Source organism: Phalacrocorax aristotelis, chromosome 1, assembly GCF_949628215.1.
Source record: "Phalacrocorax aristotelis chromosome 1, bGulAri2.1, whole genome shotgun sequence".
Lineage (NCBI taxonomy): Eukaryota > Metazoa > Chordata > Aves > Suliformes > Phalacrocoracidae > Phalacrocorax > Phalacrocorax aristotelis.
Window position 1 is genome coordinate 77,808,156 of NC_134276.1, and position 20,822 is coordinate 77,828,977.

Below are 20,822 nucleotides of genomic sequence, written 5' to 3' on the forward strand. Positions count from 1 at the left end.
GACCCAAAATCGTAGTCAGTATCTAGACTTGCTGAATGAGGAGTGCTGAATTTTTAATGCACCCTGGAATACTGTTGGCTGCCTGCTCTGCCAAAGCACACTGCTGGCTCCTGTTCAGCCTGCCGTATGCTAGGACCACCATGCCCTTTTCAGCAGATCTGTGCCCCAGCTTGTTAGTCATGTATATGTATCATGTATAGTTATAATTTATGAGTATATAAATTGGTTATTGTGAGATAAAAGGGTGCTAAAGAATAACTTTTTTGGATTGTTTCCCAAGGTGACATTTCCTCTTGCCAGATTTTGTCTTGCTTCTGATTTAGTTATTTAGAGCATGGAACCTGTCCTTGTGAGAACTAATATTAACGCTTTTAATAGATGAGCTATAATTCATCATTTGTTCTATTCAAAAGAAGTCTGTATAATAGCCTTGATAATATAATCAAAATTAAAGGCAAAGCAAATTTAAATAAACATATAGAAACTAGTGAGGTAGTCATGAGTGTGTTTTGATCTAAGCCAAAATCTTTACAATACTGTCTTTCCTAGAAAATTTTTATTTTCTGGATTATTGGTTGCTTTAAGTGCATTTGAAATTTGAGAATTGTGGGTAGAGGTGTTTTAATACACATTGTTTATATTTATTGAGATATTTATTTTAGTTATTTAGCAGTTGTATTATGTGACCAAATGTGCTTGCTTTTGGATTACAAGGTTTAGACAGTTTCCTCTTGGACTGCACTTTAACTATTCATGACCTGCTTTTCTTGTTACATTGCTCACTGAGATTTGAGTATGTTTTCTTATGCTAGGTAATGAAATAGGTTTTTACCTTCACATAATTTCTGAGATAGACTTCCATGTTTGCAGTGGAACAGAGTTGTGATTTTGCTGGGGATTTTTTGTATAATGGAACATAGGTTTCCCTACGCTCTCCTCTAAGCTCCTCTATTGTGTCTTCCCAGACTATATCATTCAATTTTTATTGCTTTGTGATTTGTGAAAACCTTGCAGGGGAAGCATTTGTCACTTTGTTGATTGTCACATCAATGCCAACAGCTACAACAACAAGACTTGTTGAGATACAAGGAAATATATTTGCCATGTGCTTGAAGTACAGCAGTAGAGCACAAAGCCTTTGGAAAGCACAGGCCTTGCAAAGCAATACATGTTAATCAGCTGCATTACACTGAATCACAAACGGCATCACCAATTCTTGCAAGCTCAGAGTAACCAGAAGCATTTGGCTGAACTATAGGAAAAGGACTATACATTTTAAGCTTACCCCCAAAAGCTATTGCATTTTCACCAAAAGAATCAGCTGATAAAATTTGTTTGTTTTAACATGATTTGTCTAACATATGTGAAAGTTACAAAATGTTATGCCACTGCAGAGCGTAGCATGTTGCCTGAGACTGCCTCGCTGAAATATGCTTCCTCTTACTCCAAAAATTTACAGATGTGAAAAGTTCACCCATAGGGGTGTCATCTGATTTGCAGTCTCCAATACAGCATGGTGAAACTGAGACAGTGGTCATGGGGGATGCTTCCTTCCCACAGTTATTCACCAAATGTTTGTAATAGGGCAAAGTCAACAGTGAGAGGCAGTGTATTCTGCTGCAAATGCTATGACTTTTGAGGCATTTGCCCGCATTTGAAGGACAAATCTGTGCTATAATGTGATCCTTACATGACGCTTGTACCACTCATATAGCTTGTTAAGGTGCTATTGGCAATCTAGGCACTCTTGTCAGATGACACTAGCATTTCCTAGCTGATAGACAAAGACCCATCACATCTGTAGTCTTAGCATCCTTCCTTTTCTTCATTCCTTTAATCTTGAAGACATTTCCTCATCATAGAATAATTTCTCTGATTACAGTACTCAGAGGATGAGTCCTACTCATCAGTTTCACTCTTCTTTAAGAGAATTGTTAAGCCTCCAGTTGCATTTATGACTGGTATCCAGATTTCAGATGTTTAAATTGAAGTGCAGAGTCTGTGAAGAAGAAATGGTCTGATAGCTGTACAAGTGGTACTTGTTAAAACCCTGTCCCAATTTTCATGTTATTGTTGATACTGCTGGTTTGATTAACTTGCTTCATTTGACAGTTAATCAGCATTTTCTGAGTTCTTACCCTGCTGTTTTACATAAGGGGCTTTAAAAGCCCACTTTAAAGGCACTGAAAAAAATGTAGTACCCAGCTATTAGCCATTGGTCATAGCAGTAGATGTGGAATTTCAGGTAATGATATGCCTGGGGCTCCTGGAAATTCTGGGTATATTAACTTATTTGTTAACAACTCTCCTCACAAAAGGAAAAAGGAGGAACTACTCCTGAGTGCCTTGATTAAGTACTTGACTTCCTTTTTCATGTTGAAGAGGTAGTGGCCTAATAAAATTTATGGTTCTCTTCCCCTTAAGAATTGGAAATTGAGAGCCCTTGCTGCAGAAGTACTATCAACACGTGAAAGGAAGTTTACTACTCTCCTAGCTCTTTAATCCTAACAGTTGCTCAAATAATCTGAACAAGACACAAGCATCACTGCAGAGAATAAGGGAGCTCTAGTGAATAATTGTGCACAGTGATGCCATCAACAAAATAAGCTTTGCAATTTTCCACAGAAGCTTATGTTCCCTAAGCACCAGTGGTCTCCTACAGTAAAATAGCAATCCATCACACCAACATCTCTGCAAGTGCAGCTTTGGATTTTCTCTCTCACGGTCATTTTGAATTTATGTCCCTGCTCCTGAGATGCTACAACAGCTCCAAAACCACACAGTATAGAAGTTTGACATAGAAGAAATGCAGCCGACTTGGGTTACCCAGCACGTGCTCAGTGTTCATGCAGGATGCTTACAGGTAACCAACACAGAAGGAGTATGAGAGGAGGAGACATGGGTGAGAAACATATCAGGGCAGGCAGTGGGATGCCAGCAGGGAGCATGTAACGTCATGGTGCTGCTGTGTTTGTAAAGAAAGGGGGCACCCTGGGTCATTACAGAGTGTTTAGGGTAAGGAATGAAGGCAAGACAGGGGAAGATCAAGGTGGTTTGAGGAGGAACAATGTGGGAAAAATGGAAGGAAAAGGGATAAAAGGGGCCAGTGGGGTGTGAGCAGCGGCAGGTCAGTCCATGTGCATGGCCATGCCTGTGCCAGCCAGTGCAACCTCTCCTGTCACCTCATTGAACTCTATTTTGGATGGTTTTCCTGGGCGAGGGCTCCCTGTCCCATGTGCTTGGGTAAGGGAGGGCTGAGTGCCCGCTGTGCTGTGGGGCAAGGAGCTGGCACCAGGGAGACCCAGGGTGTGCAGGGTGTGAGTGCATGTGAGGGGGTGTGCATCTGTGTGTGTGTGTGTGTAAGGGGGGCTGTGCCAGTGGCTGGACCAGGACTGCAGCTGGGGAAGCTTGTATATACAAATTCCAGTGACTTGGGGTACCAGGGACAGCTACTGGCTAGACTGAGTGACTGAAGTCCAGCTACTGGAGAGACCCATATTGTATATATGTGTAAACATGCATTTATTTTCCACTAACAGACCTTCATCCTGATCAGCCAGCGAGGGGAACAGGAAGACATCTTTGGTGTGTTCATGTCTGTGTAAACCTTGCCTGCTTGTGTTCCTCTGCGTGGCTAGCCATGCATCCATGTGTATGTGCTGCATCACGTGTGCCTGATGGCAATACATGCTCAGTGGTGGGACCCTGGGCGCTGGCAGCACACGCTCAGCCCCACTGCTGGCAGGATCCAGGGGCACACAGCTGCAGCAGCCTTGCCTCTATCACGGTACCTGATTTGGCAACTTGTAATAAAAATGGTTTGAGAATATTTTTCAGTCTCTAATTTTACAGTTTAGCCAATAGGAAAAGCAGGCGGTTCTCAGTGTTTTACAGCTGATTACTAAAAAATGAACAAAGTCACACCTACATGTGTTACAGCCGTGGTTAAGATGCCTGATCTAAATACAGTTTTAGATCTCATAGTTGAGGTTTTTCACCCCTACACACAAGCAGTGATATTTTTCTCCATTCATATGGCTGAATGTGCTAGCAATATTATATCTTTGCTTCCTTGGGTATGGAGCCCATATTTTACTTGTTTACCCAGGAGATTTCTGAATATTTCTTCCATTTCTATTGTCAAATGAAACAAGCACAAATGAAATTGTCAAAATGCATGAGGCTTAGCCATAGAAGTAAAGGAGGACAAGCTAGGGAAATTGAAAAATGTACCAGGGTCACCAAAACAACCAGGCCTCAACTGTATTTCAGCAAAAGTGCAACTGATAGTGAAGGGGTTTTTTTTTTGTATGCCACCTTCTAAAGGCAGCCAGAACATCAGTCCTGTAAAAGATAAATGTACTGGTGGTTAAGTGTAAAAAATAATATACTGGTGGTTGAATGAGGGTTGTTTTACCATGTTGTCATGTACCAGTATCGTCTCACCAGCACATTATTTTTGGATGTTAATGGGTACTATTGAGAATTTTCTCCCAGTGGCACTGTCTCCGTGGAACCTCTGCACTGGTTACAGGGAAAACAGATTAAATGGCTAGGGAAGGAGAGGCACACAAATGCTCCAAATGACTTCAGCTGCAGGTATAGCCTGGAAGTGGGAGTGGAAGTTTAGAGTTGAAATTAAGGCTTTATTCGTATTGACCAGTGTGGTAAGTAGGTTTTCTTAGTGTGGGAGGAACACTTACTGATGATCATCAAACTTTTTGCATTTATAACTGGTCCAAACCAGACTGTGCAGCATAATACCCACACAGCCATGCAGCTTTTGCTATGAAGTAAAAGATGGAGAGGATTGAACCAGTACTTTGAATCACTACTCCCTCAAACAGATGTGCCTGCAAACTAATGTTTTATAATGGCTCCTGTTACTGCATTCAAAAAAAGAAATACTAGATTTCACAGCCACACAATTTCACCCACACATCTGGAAGTACTTGAGCATGTCCCATGCTCAGCTCACCGTAGAATTGCTTTCCATCACCTGCATTCAAATATTTTCATAGCAGTTAAATGCTTACTTTTTTTTCAGACTGTGTATGGAAATGCAGTTCACTCACACAATTCTTCTCAACACAGGAAGCTCATGAGCACGCTCCTGATGAGTTACTTCTATAAATTTATTCCTTTGTTGCAGTATATCTGTGACCCTACTAAACCGAAGAAACATGCCCTGGTGAAAGAGTTAAAAGCTCATGCTACTGTATTCTGTTTAAAATAGATGATAGATCAGCTGGTAAAACAAGGGCTTGGGAAAAATTTAAAGAAAAATTTAAAATTCATAGAAGAGGCTGTATTGTTAGAAACTCTCATGAAGGAAGCACATGAAAATGAAACACCTAATTTCAATACTGGGAAGAAGACAAAATAATTAAAATATCTCCTTGTATGTTTGAAGATGATAGTTAAGGAAAGTAAAAATACGCTCCTTTGGTAAAATACAAACAATATTTCAGTTACTGCTGTACAAAGGAAGTAAGATTCCTATATAGATAGTATCAACTCAGTTTAGAAAGGAAATGTGATATTATGCTGAGGATACCTTCACGGGAAGACACCTAGGAACAGACTTCTGAAAAGCTTTCAGTCTTGGGTTTCTGGCTTGAAAAGTATATGTGCAAAGGTATGCCCTAATGGTTCTTCGCGCAAACCATGATGTTTAAAGAGAAAGTCCTCTCAGGCTCTTGGAGATCTGAAGAATGACAGAATGTTTGCAGATTTGTTTTGTGGGTCCATTGGTAGAAATACCTAAAGGAAATTAATTTTGACTTGTAATTGTATGTTGCCTCCCTCAGTACTCTGAAGTAAGGTAGAAACATTTCTTTTGCAGTAGACTGCTGAGCAAGCCTCAGCTGCAGTTGTGGTGGAAAAAGCTTTTTTCTTTCTGGATTCCCAGCAAGGCTTGAATCTGACGAGTGTTCTGAGAATATTCAAAGATGTTAAGAGTTCAACAACAAAAAAATAAATTTCTTATGAACTCAGCCATTAGGTATAGCAGAACAAATGAAACAGGTAATTAAAACAATACTGGGGAAGTTACCAGATGACAAGGAATAATTGATATTTGATAATTTCCTTAGATCCAATAGTTCTTCAAACCTCCCTAGCTACTAACAGAAGGTCTTTTTGGGGTAATGATAGGTTGAAATATACACATGCCAGAACATCTGATGTGGAATACTAGTGCTCTCAGATATATGCAAACATTATGTAAATTTCTGAATCAGGTACATTTATAAGTAGCTACTAAATGACAGAAATCCAAAACCAGAGCAAAAGCTTGTTTTGACAAATTTCAGGGAGAGGATACCTGTACCTGGGAGTGTGGAGATCTGGGAATACAATTAACCTATGCAAATCTTGAACACAAGCTGTGTCACAAATGCAACAGTCTGTAACCAAACTACAGGCAAGATCAACTCTTTTGCAAATTAAAGTAATTGGAGAGAAGAAAGCAATAGATAAATTGTACCATTCAAGTCAGCTGAAATTGTGCAAGCAAGGAAATTTTTCAGAACTGTGTAGACCCATCTCTGGTGTATTCATGCAAAGATGGAACTGTGAAGAAAGGTTAATTTTTGCCTTTTCCTTCTCAGTGATTTTTAGAGAGCTGACTTTGTCTCCATAGAAGTTCTTGCAAAAGTAGAGCCTAAAATTCAGAATTACTGCAACGTTCACCATAAGAAGAAAAAAAACAGAAGTTTTTAATTCATAATGATACTATTTTGGGAGTGCACTCTTTACCTAAATTTATAACATTAAAGGCTTAAGTCCCATTACGAAAGTGATTTAAAGAAACCCATGTTGACCCCAAGATATGAGCTGAGAACAAAAGAAGGCCAAGTCCTTCATCCAGAGAAATAAAAGTATTCCAAAGAATTGACTTTAAAAGAGCTCTATTGAAAAGATTGGTCATAGAATTCTAGGAATTATTCAGTGTGATGTAACTGTCTGAAAAATTAAAAGAAATAGTATAACCTTGTAAGCACAATAGAAATAAAAGAGTCTGAAGACTGAAATTCTCTTAGTTTTCCAATGGTTAAGAAATGTTAATAAGTGACTGGCCTCTTAGGGCTAACTGTCCTCGATATTCAGCTGCTGAGTTGGAAGACTGTGAAGGTCTTGTGCTGCTGCAGCTGGGAACCTCAGTCTGAGTTCAGTGCCAAAATACTTTTCCAGGGGAGACCTCATCTTTTACTGTGTAATTGCTAACAAAAACCTGAATTAATGGGTATATAAGTGGATGTACTTAATTTATCACCATGTTTCTGGGTAGCCCAGGCTTAACCCTTACATTAATTTTACAGGTTTTGTTGTTACCTAAGCCCCTCTGATCTTGTTCTGTGGTGAGCTCTCACTATCATTTCTTCTCTTGTTTCTTGCCTACAGCCTGATCCTTGATTCTTCTTCTATGCAATCTCTTTAGTTTGGATCATAAGCAGAAAGGAAACATATCCTGAAGAATACAAATTAGAACTTCCAAGAACTGAATATATTTGTGGGTCTGGGAGACGGTAATAATGTTCTGGAAAAAGACTATCTGTAGTACTCTATCATTGAAGTATTACAGGGCTAACTACAAACCCAGTTTGAACTGTTATGGTATCCTTTTCAAAGAGGCACTTGAACCTGTAAATATAATTTTCTGGATGACTAGAACAGTGTCTCCTGGAACAGCACAATTTGCATTTGAAGTGACAGTGCCTACCTGTGGTCTGCAGGAAGACAATGGCAGGAGAAAACCAAAGAATCTCTGCCATCATCACTTGTAATGTGTTCCACAAAAATAAGTGCATTACTTCAACAGGAAAAATAACATGTAACGGAAACAGTGTTTGCTGGTTACTAAAGTTTTCATATTTTTTTAAAGGTTGACCTCTGTCTCACATCCCTTCCAGTGCTCAATTTGTTTCCTATAAACCTAACAAAGAGAAAAGAACCAGCTTAAAATGGAAAATTGCCAGCTTAAATGGAAAGAGCCTAGCTCTTCTGAAAAGGAAAAAAAAAAGAAAAGGTAAATTAGCCTTAAAGCAGTCCATTAACTGGAATAAGACAAGAAATCCTGGAAAGTTGTAAGTCTGAAATGTGGTACGAAAATCTGTGGTTTTTTGACTAGACAAAATTAAATCGTAAGCATGAGCATAAAACATTGGCATTACACTTTAGCTTGACTATGAAGGTGTTCATAAAATTGTAATGAGTATTAATACAATACTGTGTGAGCAATTGGCACCCTAACAATACAATGAGTTAATATGAAATTCGGTATTTTAAGACAAAAGAGTGTCAAAGAATAGCTTTTTGTAACAGTTTCCCAAGGTGACATTGACTATTGCTTGCTGCACACCTTGTTTCCAACAGGTGATCTGACCATTGTTGTAGTGATCACTTGTCTGCATTATATAATTTTGATTCTTTTAACAGAAAAATGAAGTATGATAGCTCACAGCTTGACCTTTTCAAAACAATTCAAAACACATTTTAACTCTGATAACTTTGCCTGTGAATGTTTAGAGAGATGAATCTAACAACAGACAAGCCAGGAAAAGAAATACTTTCAACCTTATTAAATAGTAAAACTATAGAGATTTGTCACCATGAGAGGTACTCTCCGACCTTCTAAGTAGTCTCTTCTCTCCTTTTGGGTTCTCCCTATGTGATTACAGTTCTCCTAAAAGTGTTGAAATGAGGCAAGGGTTTAGACTTTCCATTCACGGGGACACCAGTGCAAAGTCAGCAGTAAGTAACCTCTATTTTCGCCAGTAGTCTCTCTTGTTCTTACATGCATGGAGTTATCCATCATGCTGCCCAAAGCCCTGTGCAGAGTCACTGCTCCCTAGATGAACTCCTCCAAGCTCTAAGCACACTCTAGTCTTTGACTGAAGATATATGACTTTTTTTGCCTGTATTAGAGCAAATACTATTTGCTTGTAACCCACTTACCAAGTGAGCTGTGTCCTTCCTTGAGAGGAATGTTTGACCTGCTATACTCAGTTGAAATTTAGCTTCTGCAAAATGAGTTGCACTTAATCATGATGCCAACAAACAGTAGGAAACTGATGACACACTTTGTTTCCTAGAATCTTGTGCAGCTGGATACAAGTTCAATCAAAGTCAACAAACCTTGAATAAAAAGGCTGAAAAATCCTTCATTTAAATGAACTTTGCTTCATATTTACTTGGCTTTTTGGGCTTTGTGAACTCCTGAGCCTCAAGAATAATGCTGTAAACCTGTGTGCACTTAGTATTATTACCACTTGAGAACTATAGGCATGTTCCTCAAATACTTCTCAGCTTTCCCACAATTACAAAATGGTTGTCAGTCAAATCCTGATCAAAGCTGACTGAAGAAAGAAAAACTCATAAAATTTTAAAATATTTAATTTCAGAGATAAATGCATATTTTTCAGATGAGAGAGAAGCCTTTGACTGAAGAGTTTTTTGTCTATTTAGTGAAGCCATCATTGTTATGTGCGTACATTTGATGGGATATAGCTACAGCAGATCTCTGTCTTAAGTCTGTGTATTTTAGCAGTCCATGCACATCTCTTTCTAGGGACAGTCTTGCAGTGTCTGCTTACATGAAGTAGGTTCTCACTGTTCCTTGTTCCTTTCTTCTTTTTGGCAGAGAGCTCCTTCTTGAAAGCTCTATGTTCTTGTGGGTGTTTTGTTTTGGTTTTGGTTTATTTTGTTGCTTTGTTTTGGTTTTCTCTATAGTTCTTAAGGCCTGGAAACATGTTTTATCCATTGACAATAAAACTAAATAAATGTGTTTCTTCCTTTGATGTTTTAAGAAAGGACTAACCAAAGCTCGATATATTGGAGTGACATCTTTGTTCTTGGGTAGCATAGGAGTGCAGTGTATTTCTTTGTTATACGAGTAATGAGCTAGATATGGTGAATTTCACACAGTATGGTTCCACATTCCATCTTGGCTTGAGACAAATTCCTGTTACTTTCCTTATTGTAGTGGTCAAAGAAAGTATTATGTATATGTAATGATATAAAATAATAATGGAAGAAATCAAGCCCCGTTATTTTTCACAAAATCAAAAAGCAGAGGAAACTCGGAAATAACAGATTCTGGAAAGATACTTGTCTGTGCAGCCTGCATTCAGCTCTCTTTGTTGCATCCCTGCCCTATTTGCACAATCACATTTATACAGGATCTGCCTCATGCAGGGCCTGGAAAGGGTAGTGCTCACTAAAAAACAGCTGTTCTCATTCCTGTTTCTTCCTGCTTGTTCCATGTGCTTTCTCAAGTCTTAGTTATTGATTACCAGTAAAACCTGTATTAAATTAGCCCTTGGTCCTTAGCTTAAGGCCTTGTTCTTATAGTGAACAGAACTAGTACATTTAATTTTTTCACAGAATTAGTTTTTATTACAGAAAATGATAAAACAATATACAGCAAGTTCTATATTCAAACCATTAATTAATTCTAATTACCTTTGTTTGCACACTACCTTTTTGCCTTAGTAAAACTGGGTGTCCAAGCTGAGAAAAGGTACATGTCAAATATTGATGATAGGTTCCATTAACATGCTGTACTGTATCATGACTGGTCTTCAGATACTGTTTCAAAGTGGAAACAAGACTTACATAGGTCCTATGTCCTGTCTACTAGCCCACTACAAATTTCTTGGATACCATATGGCATCTCAGATGTAATAGACAACAATGTTTAAGCAAATGGTACCAATCACCTAGTTAATATATTCACTTCAGTCTTAAAACTATTCATTTTCCCTGATGTTGACACTGGCACAAGTATCTTCCTTCCATAAATAAATATTTTTGTACCAAGCCTATCTAATATACTAGACAAGGTCTATCAGTCAATTAAATTCAGTGCTGGACACAGGCAGACATGTCATGTAATCATGTGATTCTGGAGAAGAGGAGGCTGAGGGGAGACCTCATCACTCTCTACAACTACCTGAAAGGAGGCTATAGTCAGGTGGGGGTCGGTCTCTTCTCCCAAGTAGTGAGTGATTGGATAAGGGGAAATGGCCTCAGGCTGCGCCAGAAGAGGTTTAGATTGGATATTAGGAAATATTATTTAACTGAAAGGGTTGTCAAGGATTGGAACAGGCTGCCCAGGGAGGTGGTGGAGTCTCCATCCCTGGAAGTATTTAAAAGATACTTGAATGTGGTGCTTAGGGACATGGTATAGTGGAGAACTGGCAGTGTTAGGTTTATGGTTGGACTCGATGATCTCAAAGGGGTTTTTTCCAACCTATACAATTCTGTGTATTCTGTGTGTATTCTGTGATGCAGTTATTGGAAAGTCCAGTATGCTTTTTTCCCCATAGATGATTCCTTCTGTTCCTTCCAGTCTGTGTAGGTACAACTTCAGTATCTTCTCCATTACAACTTCCAACCTTGTTATCATCACATGATCACTTTTGCTTTCCATTCCTCACACATTTTTATGTTAATGCTGGGCTCTTTACCCCTCCTGTACTAGTTTCATATAACTGACATCATTCTTAATTCAATCTCTGTCTCTGATGTCATTCCTGTTTTCTCAGTTCTCACTCAAACCCATTTTCTCTCCTCTGGTGTTCCACCTGACCTTACCTCCAAATATCCTTTTTTCTCCCTACCTTCTAGTCCTAGACTAATTTCTAGATTCTTCTTCAATCTCTCCATCTTTTCTTAGATTTCCATAAGTCTTTTATTAAATTCTGTCCCCAGTTATTGCCACTTCTGCTGTCATATTTTCTTTTTGTTCTTCATAATTTCTAACTCTATCCTCTTTCAGATTACTTTTGCTTTTATCTGCCCTAATTCCCAGTGTTTTCATTCAGTCTTTCTTAGTCTCTTTGCAGTATGTATGTATTGGGTTTGCATGGCAAGGTTTTGGTAGCAGGGGGGCTACAGGGGTGGCTTCTGTGAGAAGCTGCTAGAAGCTTCCCCCATGTCTGATAGAGCCAACGCCAGCCAGCTCCAAGATGGACCCACTTCTGGCCAAGGCCAAGCCCAACAGTGATGGTGGTAGCACCTCTAGGATAACATATTTAAGAAAGGGGAAGGGAAAAAAAAAAACCACCCCAACCTGTGCAATTACAGCCAGAGAGAGGAGGAGAGGAGTGAGAATACATGAGGGGAACAATTCTGCAGACACCAAGGTCAGTGAAGAAGGAGGGGGAGGAGGTGCTCCAGGTGCCAGAGCAGAGATTCCTCTGCAGCCTGTGGTGAAGACCATGATGAAGCAGGCTGTGCCCCTTCAGCCAATGGAGGACCATGGTGGAGCAGATATCCACCTGCAGCCCATAGAGGATCCCACATGGGAGCAGGTGGATGCCTGAGGGAGGCTGTGACCCTGTGGAAAGCCCATGCTGGAGCAGGCTCTTGTGACCCCACGGAGACCCCACGCTGGAGCAGTCTGTTCCTGAAGGACTGCACCCCATGGAAGGGACACATGCTAGAGCAGTTTGTGAAAAACTAGCCTGTGGAAAGGACTCACATTGGAGAATTTCATGGAGGACTGCCTCCTGTGAGATGGACCCCATGCTGGAGCAGAAGAATGTGAGGAATATTCCCTCTGCAGAGGAAGGAGCAGCAGAGACAACATGTGGTGAACTGTCTGCAGCCTTATTCCCTGTCCCCCTGTGCCAACGGGGGGAAGAAAATTGGGAGTGAGGTTAAGCCTGGGAAGAAGGTAGGGGTGGAGGGAGGGGGTTTTAAGACTTGGTTTTCTTCCTCATTGCCCTACTCTGATTTAATTGGTAATAAATTAAATTCATTTTCCCCATGTCAAGACTGTTTTGCCCCTGACAGTAACTACTGAGGGATCTCTCCCTGTCTTTATCTCCACCCATGAGCCTTTCATTACGTTTTCTCTTCCCTTTCCATTTGAGGAGGGGGAGTGGTAGAGCGGCTTTGGTGGGGACCTGACATCCAGCCAGGGTCAACCCACCTCAACACAGAAACTCAAGAAACTTAAAATCAATCTGCCTCCATTAGCTATATGTTCTTTGTCCAACTGCTCTCAACATTTCAGCAACCTCTTTTATATTCTTGCGCTGAGTACTGTCTCCACTTTTCTATTGGTTTATTTGGGTTCAGACCTGCATCTTCTCATCTTGTTATTCAAATCAGTAGCCTCTTCTTCCTCATATGCTGAGTATAGAATGTTGGCTGCTGTGAAAACATGGTAGGAACATTACTTATAGTTGTTTTGTCTGCTGCTGGATTCCAGACCTTTAAGACCAGAACATAAAAAGCTATAATTAGACAAAAGCATAATTTGAGAACTAATAGGACTCCAGATTTGTTTAAAAGCAATTTTACCAGAGTAATTTAGACTATTCTGTATAAAGCTAAAAATATAAACATTTTCTACACCTGAGACTTTGTGCAATACAGTGAGCCTGATCTAGGATGCAGATATCTGACATCATTCAGAATACAGAAGAATCATACTATCATTAAATGCTGCATCTCAACACTGTTTTGGTTATGACTTATTTCACATGCTACAGACACAATGGAAAATTTAAACTTGGTCACAGTTCAGATGGCAGAATATCAAGGAGAATTCTTAATCAATGGGAAGAGTTGTAGTGACTAAGTTGATAAAAATTTTATTTGTATGCCCTTATCCAAAGTTCATTGACTTTGTTAAGAGTCTATTGACTTCTGTGCCTGTTAAAAGGGGTTTAAGTGCCTCTTTCTGTGAGATTACTACAGGTTATTGAGCTCCCTCATGGTAAACTGTTTGATCTTTCCTTGAACAAAGAGTTATTCTGTTTGATATATAACGTTGCAACTGAAATGAAAATCTCAAATGCCTAAAATATAGCAGCATTATTTTAAAGCAAAAGCATTATTCTGAATAATTCATTAATGCAAAAACTAAATTTTAATTTGTGTATGGCATTTTGAAAGAACTTGGTCAATGTTAATATCTGTCAATTTCAGCTAGATGAATAATTTCTGAATCCAGATTTTCACCTGGGAGCTTTTTAATGATTGTCATATTACACATGAGAGCTCATTTCAAGATGAACTGATTATATTTCTATTTAACTATTATATTCAAGACTGTATAGACATAGCTCAGCTAGCTGAAATAAATTTGTATGCATAAGGCTACATGCAAATTCTATATAAGCATTCTGCATAAACGGATTTGTAGGTTGGCAAGCAGAAAGTAAATATAGTTGAGCTAGTAGGACTGGCTCTCACAGCTCCCATTGGCCTTCTGAGTTAAGATACAGCTGAGTTAAGAGACCTTAGCTACTGCCATTCCTCTTCCTCTATATCCCTTACATCAACAAAATAGGTACATATAATCAAAGAGCTCCTACACCACTGACTGGAAATGAGGTATTCTTTCTGTGGTTCCATCTGATAGACTAAAAGCCAAATCCACCACGAAGAACCAGTTGAAACACTAAAAAAAACGTCATAATCTATAAATATAGACATTTAATAACCATGTAAAACATCTTTGTAAATGAAATTGAAAACAGCTGTTTCTTCTGACTTCTCCTTTTTAATTTTATCTTTGCTCTTTCAGTGGACAGGTCAACAAAGAGTTAATCTTAATAACAGGGTAGGTAGTGTGTACTACAATAAACAGACTTTCAGGCTGATTAGATACCTGAGAGATAATACTGAGACATTTAGTAATTACAACTATCATTCTTCTTACTATATAATTATGATTTTCTTATTGTATGACACATAATAGAATGATAATATTTGAAAGCACTGTAGCTTCCAAGAACCATTTATATAAAAACCTAACTAAATCCTTCGGCCTTGATTAAAAATCATCCTTCATCCCAGGAGCAGAAGATTCTTGAAACTAAATACACACACCTAAATGCTTTCCTTACATTGCGTAACATAAAAGCAAAATGAGCATTTACATAATGGGTGATGTGATAGTTGGAGGCCATCTTGGGCATAGAGACCATTAAATGATAGGGGGGTTCATTGCCAGAGAAGTAAGGAGGGGAGTCAGCAGAACTGCTACCTTGGACTTCCAGAGGGCAGACTTTGTCCTGTCTAGGAGACTGATCGACAGAGTCCCCTGGGAGGCAGCCCTGAAGGGCAAAGGAGGCCAGGAAGGCTGGGCATATTTCAAGGATGAAGTCTTAAAGGCACAGGAGCAGTCTGTCCCCATATGCTGAAAGACAAGCCAGCTAGGAAGAAGACTGGCCTGGCTGAATACAGTGCTTTGGCAGGAACTCAGAAGAAAAAAGGAGTTTTTATTACCTTTAGAAGAAATGACAGGCAAGTCAGGAGGACTACAAATGTGTAGCAAGGTTACGCACAGAGAAAATTAGAAGGGCCAAAGCCCAGCTAGACCTTAATCTGTCCACTGCTGTAACAGACAATTAAAAATTATTATAAAAATACATTAGCAACAAAAGGAGGGCTAAGGAGAATCTACAGCCTTTATTATAAGGGGGAAGAAACAGAGTGACAAAGGACGAGGAAAAGGCTGAGGTACTTACATAATGCCTTCCTTGCCTCAAACTTTAATAGTAAGACCAGTTGTTTTCTGGGTACCCAGCCCCCTGAGCTTGAAGACAAGGGTGGGGAGAAGAATGGAGCCCCCATTGTTTATAGTATGTGGACAAAGGAATTGGCTGTTTGGGAGGAATATAAGAATGTTGCCAGGGTATGCAGAGATGCAACAAGGAAGGCCAAGGCCCACTTGGAATAAAATCTGGCAAGGCATGTCAAGGATAACAAGAAGGGCTTATTTAAAAACATCTGTAGTAAAAGGAAGTGTGGGGAAACTGTGGGACTGCTGCTGAACAAGATGGAAGTCCAGGTGATGCAGGATGCAGAGAAGACAGAGTCACTAAATGCCTTCTTTGCTTCAGTCTTTACTGCTAAGGCTGGCCCTCAGGCATCCCAGCCCCCAGAGGTGAGAGGCAAATTGGGACAAAGGAAGGCTTACCATTGGTTGAGAAAGACTGGGTCAGAGATCACCTATACAAACTGGATCCTCACAAATCCATGGGCCCCCATGGGATGCACCCATGAGTGCTGAAGGAGCTGGCAGGTGCTGTTGCTGAGACACTCTCCATCATCTTTGAAAGGTCATGGAGGACAGGAGAGGTGCCCGATGACTGGAGGGTAGCCAATGTCACTCCAATCTTCAAAAAGGGCAAGAAGGAGGACCTGGGGAACTATAGCCAGTCAGCCTCACCTCTGTCCCTGGAAAGGTGACAAAACAGTTCATCCTGGAGGTCATCTCCAGGCATGTAGGGGACAAGAAGGTTATCAGAAACAGTCAGCATGGATTCACCAAGGGAAGATCGTGCTTGACCAACATGATACCCTTCTATGATGGCGTGACTGGCTGGGTCGATGAAAGGAGAGCAGTGCATGTTGCTTAACTTGACTTCAGCAAGGATCTGACAGTGTCACCCGTAACATCCTCACAGGCAAGCTAAGGAGTGGACAGTGAGTTGTGTTGAGAACTGGATGAACAGGAGAGCTCAGAAGGTCATGGTCAGTGGTACAGAGTTTGGTTGAAGGCCTAGCAGTGTTCCCCAGGGGTCTGTGCTGGGTCCAGTCCTGGTCAACATATTCATCAATGACCTGGACAAAGAGACAGAGTATAACCTCAGCAAGTTTGCTGACGATACCAAGCTGGGAGGAGTAGCTGCTACACCAGAAGGCTGTGCTGCCAGTCAGTGAGACCTGGACAGGCTGGAGAGCTGGGCTGAGGGGACCCTCACGTAATTCAGCAAGAGCAAGTGCAAGGTCCTGCACCTGGCGAAGAACAACCCCATGTATCAGGACAGGCTGGGGGCTGAACTACTGGAAAGCAGCTCTGTTGAGAAGGACCTGGGAGTGCTGGTGGGCAGCTGGCTGACCCTGAGCCAGCAATGTGCCCTTGTGGCCAAGAAGGCCAACGGTATGGTGGGGTGCATTAAAAGGAGTGTGGCCAGCAGGTCAAGGGAGGTTATCCTCCCCCTCTACTCTGCCCTAGTGAGACCACATTTGGAGTACTGTGTCCAGTTTTGGGCTCCCCAGTTCAGGAAAGACAGGGAACTACTGGAGAGAGTTCAGCAGAGAGCTACGAAGATGATCAGCGGACTGGAGCATCTCTCTCACAAGGAAAGGCTGAGAGACCTGGAGAAAGAAAACTGAGGGGGATCTTATCAATATTTTTAAATGAGGGGAGGTTTAGATTGGATAGTAGGAAAAATTTCTTCACTTAAAGAGTGGTCAGGCATTAGAACAGGCTGCCCAGAGACGTGGTGGAGTCACCATCCCTGGAGGTATTTAAAAGACGGGTAGACATGGCATTTCAGGGCGTGGTTTAGGAGACATGGTATTGTTGGACTGATGGTTGGACTTGATGATCCTAGAAGTCTTTTCCAACCTTAATGATTTTATGAATCTAAGATTCTATGAAATATCTAAAGATTGAGTGTCAAGAGGATGGGGCGAGACTCTTTTCAGTAGTGCCCAATAATAGAACAAGGGGTAATGGGCACAAACTGGGGCACAGGAAGTTTCATCTGAATATGAGAACACACTTCTTTCTTTTGTGGGTGACAGAGTACTGGAACAGACTGCCCATAGAGTTTGTGGAGTCTCCTTCTCTGGAAATATTCAAAACCCACCTGGACGCGGTTGTGTGCACACTGCCTTAGGTGTACCTGCTGAAGCATGGGGGTTGGACAAGATGATCTCCAGACATCCCTTCCAACTCCTACCATTCCGTTATTCTGTGATTCTGTGATAATCCAAGAAGAAATGGTTAGTGACCTGCTACACCTCCTAGACACACAGAAGTCTATGGGGCCAGATGAGATCCACCTGAGAGTACTGAAGGAACTGGCAAATGTTCTCACCAAGACACTTTCCACCATTTATCAGATGTCTTAGCTAACTGGGGAGGTCCCAGTTCACTGGAGATTAGCAAATGTGACACCCATCTACAAGAAGGGCCAAAAGCAGGATCCAGGGAACTACAAGCATGTCAGCCTAACCTTGTTGCCAGGGAAGGTTATAGAGCAGATGACCCTAAGTGCCATCATGCAGCACATAGAGGATAATGAAGTGTTCAGGCCCAGTCACCATGGGTTTAGGAAAGGCAGGTCCTGCTTGACTAACCTGATCCCCTCTATTGCAAGGCGACCCACTTAGATGAGGGAAAGCCTGTGGATGTTTTCTACCTAGACTTTAGTAAAGCCTTTGACACTGTCTCCCACAGTATCCTCCCAGATAAACTGGCTGTTCATGGCTTGGACATGTAGTTTAGCCCCAGTCAGCAACCAAGCACCACTCAGCTGCTCGCTCACTCCCCCCGGTGGGAAAAGGAAGAGAATCGGAAGAGTAAAAGTGAGGCAACTCATGGTTTGAGATAAAGACAGTTTAATAGGTAAAGCAAAAGCTGTGCACGGAAGCAAAGCAAAACAAGGAATTCATTCACCACTTCCCATGAGCAGGCAGGTGCTCAGCCATCTCCAGGAAAGCAGGGCTCCATCACACATAACAGTTACTTGGGAAGACAAACGCTATCACTCCAAATGTCCCCCCCTTCCTCCTTCTTCCCCCAACTTTATATACTGAGTATGATGTCATATGGTATGGAATATCCCGTTGGTCAGTTGGGGTCAGCTGTCCCTGCTGTGCCCCCTCCCAGCTTCTTGTGCACCCGGCAGAGCCTGGGGAGCTGAAAGAGTCCTTGACCAGTATAAGTGTTACTTAGCAACAACTAAAACATCTCCACATTATCACCACTGCTTCCAGCACAAATCCAAAACATAGTCTCATACTAGCTACTACGAAGAAATTTAACTCTATCCCAGCTGAAACCAGGACAGAAGGGTAAAATTTGGGTGAATGGGCAGACTCAAAGTGTTGTGAACAGAGTTAAATCTAGCTGGCAGCAGTCACAGGTGTTCCCTAGGGCTCAGTATTGGGCCCAGTTCTGTGTAATACCTTTATCAATGATCTGCATGAGGGGATCGAGTGCACCCTCAGTAAGTTTGCAGACAACACCAAGTTGGGCAGGAGTGTTGATCTGCTTGAGGGAAGGAAGGTTCTAGAGGGATTGGGGAAAGTTGGATCAATGGGCCAAGGCTGATTGTATGAGATTCTATAAGGCCAAGTGATGGGTCCTCCACTTGTGTCACAACTCCATGCAATGCTACAGGCTTGGGGAAGAGTGGCTGGAGAGCTGCCCAGCGAAAAAGGACCTGGGGGTGTTTGTCAACAGCCAGCTGAACATGAGCCGGCAGTGTGCTCAGGCGGCTAAGAAGGCCAACAGCATCCTGGCTTGTGTCAGGAATAGTGTGGCCAGCAGGAGCACGGAAGTGATCACGCTGGTGAGGCCGCAACTTGATTACTGTATTCAGTTTTGGATCCCTCACATCAAGAAAGACATTGAGCTGCTAGAGTGGTGCAAAGAGGAGCAATGAATCTGGTGAAGGGTCTAGAGCACAAGTCTTACAAGGAGTGGCTGAAGAAATTGGGGTTGGTTAGTCTGGGGAAAAGGAGGGTGAGGGCAGATCTTATTGCTCTCTACAACTACCTGAAAGGAGGCTGTAGTGAGGTGGGGTTCAGTCTCTTCTCCCAAGTAACGAGTGATAGTATAAGGGGAAATGGCCTCAAGTTGCACCAGCAGAAGTTTAGATTGGATATTAGGAAATATTACTTAACTGAAAGGGTTGTCAAGGATTGGAACCGTCTACCCAGGGAAATGGTGGAGTTGCCATCCCTGGAGGTATTTAAAAGACATTTGAATGTGGTGCTTGAGGACATGGTTTAGTGGTGAACTGGCAGTGTTAGGTTTACGGTTGGACTCGATGATGTCAAAGGGTTTTTTCCAACCTATAAGATTCTGTGTTCATTCTGTGTGTATAATTATGATCTTATTTTGGCATGAATGGTTGGACTATTGGGTATTGCATTACATGGAGTTTTTTTCTGAACTGGTGTTGTCATCCTTGTTATGTTGGAAGACTGAAGTTGCTATAGCCTTTCAAAAAGAACATGCAGGGGGACACGTGTGAGAGGCACATGAATTGAGGGTAATACATGAATTGGAGAGGTCTGAGCTGGTAAGGCACAAAGGAATGAATATGTAACAGCCAGCACACTTGAAAGCAGTTGCTTCAAAATGCAGGGCTGACCTAAGGTCCTGAAAGGTAAGATTTCAGCAAGAAGTGAACACATTCTGTTCAGAAGCTCCAGCATGCATTCAGGCAGCACCGCTGCTGACATACAGACATAATGTGCTGGTTAAGAAAGTATTTTCTGCTGTTTGGCATACTAAGCTGGGTTCACCAGTTTAGGCGCCATGCTCAGCTGATGAACTATGCCACATCTGGTTCTTGAGAAACTTTCTCACATGTAACTCCTTGCAGAAATGACCACTTTTATATGACAATAGTATAAGATTATTTTAAAAGCACAAGAGTAATGTTAAAAACATTTATTTTCCATCAGCTAGACCTAAAGTGAATAATTCTAAACTAACACAATTAAATACTTGGTATGCTTAGGAAGTGGAGAAACAGGAAATTTCAGCAGCATCTAAGTAAATTAGCTTACAATTCCAAGATAATCAGTCTTAAACATGAACTTTCTGTATGTGGAGTCTTAAATGAAATTTTCAGTGTTAACTTTGCATGAGTTTTGTTTTTTAATATAGATAAAAGACAGCTTCCGAAGTTGTTATATAACCCTGAGAGTTTTTTTTTTAACTTTTTCCCAAGAGTCTTAATATATTCTAGCTGTATCATCCTTTAGTATTTAAATTAAAATTTGAAAAGCAGCTAGGCTGCAAGTGTGAGTAAGTAAACTGTGCAGAA